Source organism: Lolium perenne, chromosome 1 (assembly GCF_019359855.2).
Source record: "Lolium perenne isolate Kyuss_39 chromosome 1, Kyuss_2.0, whole genome shotgun sequence".
In the NCBI taxonomy this organism is placed as follows: domain Eukaryota; kingdom Viridiplantae; phylum Streptophyta; class Magnoliopsida; order Poales; family Poaceae; genus Lolium; species Lolium perenne.
Window position 1 is genome coordinate 82,842,969 of NC_067244.2, and position 5,026 is coordinate 82,847,994.

Sequence of the window (5,026 nt, forward strand, 5' to 3'; positions counted from 1 at the left end):
GAAGGAAAACTCCATGGAGTGCAGAGGCCGGTATATTTCATCAGTGAAGTTTTATCACCTTCAAACAGCGGTACCCGCAGTACCAGAAGCTAGCATATGGAGTGTTTACAACCGCAAGAAAATTGCGGCACTATTTTTCGGCGCATCCGATAATAGTGGTCAACGAGGCGCCTCTATTCAATATACTAAACAATCCAGAAGCTACAGGCCGTGTCTCCCTTTGGGGAATAGAACTTTCCCCTCGGGACATCACATATGAAAAAAGAAAAGCAATAAAGTCGCAAATTCTGCCAGATTTCATCGCAGAGTGGATGGAGCTGCAAAATACAGGACCCTTGGATTTATCGAGAACGTGGACTATGAACTTTGACGGGTCCAAGAGATTAGAGGGAGCCGGAGCAAGCGTAATACTCATATCACCTGAAGGCGACAAATTAAAGTATGTCTTACGGATGACGTTCCCAAACGCGTCAAACAATGAGGCAGAATACGAAGCTCTTATACACGGGATGAAGATGGCGAAGGCTTGTGGTGCAACTTGACTAAAAATCTTTGGCGACTCACAATTGGTGGCTCAGCAAGTCATGAACCGATGTGATGCAGTCAATGATAGCATGGTAGCGTACAAAGAAGTGCACAACGAGCTAGAGAAGCTATTTGATGGATGCGAAGTAAATCACATCAGTAGGCTGAGCAATGACGAAGCCGATGTTCTTGCAAACATCGGGTCGCAGTGCCTCGCAATTCCACCAGGTGTGTTCTGGGAAGAGATAACCGAGAGGTCTGCAAAGCTGAAGAAGGCACAGAAGAAGCAGAAAGATGAGAAAACCTCGACGGCTCCTAAAGAAGCACTAGAAGAGGAGGAGGAACAGGAGCTAGTGATGATGGTGCAGATTCCATGGATGCAAGCTTACATATCATACATCTTAAGGAAAGAAATACCTGACGACCCAGTTGAAGCAAGGCGAGTTATTAGACGATCCAAAGCTTTTACGGTGGTCAAAGGGGAGCTGTACAAGCGAAGTATTTCAGGTGTGTTACAAAGGTGCGTCACACCCGAAGAAGGAAGGATAATCCTGAAGGACGTACACGAGGGAATATGTGGTCATCACGCAAGCAGTCGAGCTATTGCGGCCAAGGTTTTCAGGGCTGGATTTAATTGGTTGACAGCAATCGAGGATGTGAAGGAGATAGTACGAACTTGCGACGCGTGCCAGAGATTTGCCGCGAAGCCTCATTCTCCAGCAGCGGAGTTGATGCCAATACCATTGTCTTGGCCCTTTGCTCAATGGGGCCTTGATATGGTGGGAAAATTACACAAGGCCTCGCCAGGAGGATACGAGTATATGCTCGTCGCTGTCGACAAATTCACCAAGTGGATAGAAGCAAAGCCAATAAATTCACCAGACGCAGCGTCGGCAGTAAAGTTCGTGAAAAGCATTGTCTTTCGGTTTGGAGTACCCCATAGCATCGTCACGGACAATGGCAGTAACTTTACATCCAAGGAATTCAAGGCATACTGTGCAGAAGTAGGCATCAAATTGCACTTTGCGTCAGTTGGGCACCCGCAAACCAATGGTCAAGTCGAGAAAACCAATGGTATCATCTGCAACGGTATCAAGAAGCTCTTGTTAGGACCATTGGAAAAAGCTCGACATACTTGGCCAGAAGAGTTGCCGAGTGTATTATGGAGTATTCGAACAATACCAAATGCAACGACACAGGAGACTCCGTTTTTTTTTTGGTCCATGGAGCCGAGGCAGTACTGCCGATAGAAATAGAGCATGATTCTCCAAGAGTCGCGGAATACGACGAAGAAGCTTCCAGAAAAGCATTAGAAGACGATGTCGACGCACTTGATGAAGCTCGAGATGAGGTATTATCACGAGTCACCAAGTATCAGCAAGACTTGAAAAATTATCACAGTCGACGTTTGCGGCCAAGATCCTTTCAGGTTGGAGACTTAGTTCTACAACTCAACCAAAACAGCACTGAAAAACTCGAGTCGCTATGGCTTGGCCCTTACATCGTCACGGAAGTAATCGAAGGAGGAGCATACAGGATAAAGGACAAGAAGACGGGGGCTCTCGAAAAAAATCCCTGGAACGTGGCGCAGCTAAGGCGTTTTTACGCCTAGTGTCGAAATATAGTCCTCCTTGTAAAAATACAATGTACTGAAACGCCCGCGAGTTTTCAGACGAACTCTTTTCCTTTCAGGGCACCGAGTGGGGCTGAAAGGTTTTTAATGAGGCGGGCTCGCGGTGCTGCAATATAGTAAAAGATATTGGTGATATACATCTTTTTTCGTCGATAGGCTCGGGGGCTCATAACCCGTGGCAACAATTTCGCAAAATAGTAAATTCATCGAGACGCAAAAAATAGCTTGAGCTCCGACCAAAGGCTCAGGGGCTTCACAATATAGATTATACTCTACAATATAGACACCTTCATCATCAATATAAATTCGACACAGAAAAAATATATGAATTCCCGCAATATAGTACAACTCAGTTGTTACCTAATATATCATCTATGGTTACACCTTTGTTTGCAGCATCAGTCGTATGTTCAGCATAGCTACCTTTTACAAAGAACTCTGAATCCATCCGAAGAAGTTCATCCATCATTTCTTCGGCTACAGGAGTTACAGTGTCGTTGATTTTATCAATATTCCTCTTTCGCTTCGACTGTTTGGCCAGACACTTGGCGACAATCTTCGTCAGATCTAATTTCGAGTAGCAGATCTGTATCATAATCATGGCGAATCTTGCCCTGGCAGACAGTTGAGCCCGCACAAAATTATGGATACGAGGGGCATCCCAAAATTTCTCCATCAGAGCAGGAAGAGTGTCCGGTATTTTGTTCTGAGGAAACATGGTACTATAAACTAGCGACAAGGTTCTTGTACAGAAATCAAGGAACTCGCGAACTTGACCAGCGCGGTCCTGAAATCTGACAATTTGTCGGGTGCGTTCTGGAGTAGCCCAGAAAAGAGAACCATGGTCAAGTGAAAGATTAACAAGGAGATTTGTCCTTGTGTCTACCCGTTGGTCCTCGGCAGCAGTATCTAAAAAGGAACCTATTTGGTGACAGCACAAGAATTTCAAAGGAGGAAACAGGGAAAAAACAGAGGAAATTTCGGTTTGCCAGACATACCTATCATATCCAAACTGGCTTCAGTCATCAACTCGAGCATAAAATTCTCTCGGGTGGCAGCCTTTGAAGCTTCAGCAACGGCGGCTTCTTTGGCAGCTATAGCCTCTTGAGCCTGCTGAATTGCAACTTTCTCCTTTTCGGATGACTTTCGAGATTGGTCCATTATAATAAGTGTTTGCTTCTTCATATACTGAAGCTTCTGACGAAGTTCCTCCAAGTCTTGTGCTGAACCCCTACTCGAAGAATCTTCAACAAACTCATTATCAACAGGCGTTTTCTTCGAGTGGGAGGAAGCAGGAAAAACAGCGGAGGGACGAGGAGTTAAAGTGTCATTATCAAATATCAACTGGAAATAAAAGTTTCGACATCAATCATCAAGCAAAATAGATTTCCATTGATTTTCAAAGTATTTACAAGGCATTACAAAAGGAGGATACCCTATCGAACTAGTGAGATAGGTGTCGCCTAAACTACTCTGGCGGCAGCATCAAAAGGAAAAAAGAAAAAAGAAAAAAGACAGGGTGGTCTACTTGACCTCCGGCTTGGATGAGCTGGGAGCAGGAGTTGGCTTGCAGCCAAGGAAGGCAAGGATCGGCTTGGAGTTGGGCTTGGCAGCCTTAATCAAAGATTGCCATTTCTTCGTCTCCATCTCCTTTATATCGCCAACCTTAGCCCAGTCGACATTTTGTTGGCTGTCAGCAACCAGAGCAATGGTGCCTTCGATGCCAATCTTCTGGCCCTCTTGGCGAAGTTTGAGCCCAAGATCTTCTTGCGAGTTGAAGCACTTGGCGAGAGTTTTGAAAATCTTGGGTTCTTCTTTCTTCGGGAAGAAATAAGGGAGAAGACGCGACAGACCTATTCTGGCTTCAGCAAGGCCTTCGCGTGCCTCCTCCCCATGAAATTCAAGAAGAGAAAGCTCATTAAGAAGTTGATCACCTTCAGGACATTCCAAGTCAAAATCTTGGTGTGTTTTCCCTACAAAGAAGCAAAAGAAAGCTCGTCAAAAATTGCGCAAAGATAAAATTGACAGCTCGAAGAAGTAGCAGAGATTTGAGAACTTACTAACAAAACGTCGACTTTGCGCCTGCAAGCGACTGGTGATTTCTTCTTCACGAGCAGCTTGCTCAGTTATGTTGTCGCTCAAAGCAGTTTCCGCGTCATGAAGTTTTTGTCGAAGATCTTCGACAGCGGTAGCATCTGCTTCAGCCTTCTTACGAGCCTTTTCACTTTGCTCCAGTTTACGAGCAAGAGAATCAGCACGCTTGTTGGCTTCCACAAGGTTTTCTGGCAAAAATAGTCGACATCAATAAATATCATGACAAGAAATGGTGGAGAGGTCTTTTACCAGAAGAAGTGACAAAATAGTACCTTCGGCCTTTTTAGCATGGTCACGGTACCCGACGAATTGGGTACCGAGACGGATAAACTCCTTCATCAAAGGCTGCAAAGAAAAGAGAGAAAGAAACATCAACAAGGTAAAAAAGTTCAACAACAAAAAATAAAAGAGAAGTAAAAAATAAAAAAGAGTCGACGGCATTGAAATATTCGGCACATAAGAGAAGAAGTGGACAACTTACGTCATCCAAGGAAGGCGTCGTGGAGCTACCAAGTAGTAAGGTAGGCTCCTTGGCTGGCTCGACCCTAGCCCTCTTTGGCGAAGGGGCACGGGGGCTTGCAGGTGGAGTTGGATGCTCGATGTTTTGCTGAGGAGGCGAAGTTTCATCTCCATCAGGCTGAGCTTCAGAAACAACTAAAGTACGCGACGTACTCGTTCGAGCAGTTGCGTCAATAGGTTGATCTTCATCCTCGTCACCACTGCAATAAAATGGCGACAATATAAAAAGCAACATAGCCAAAAATATCGAGAGCA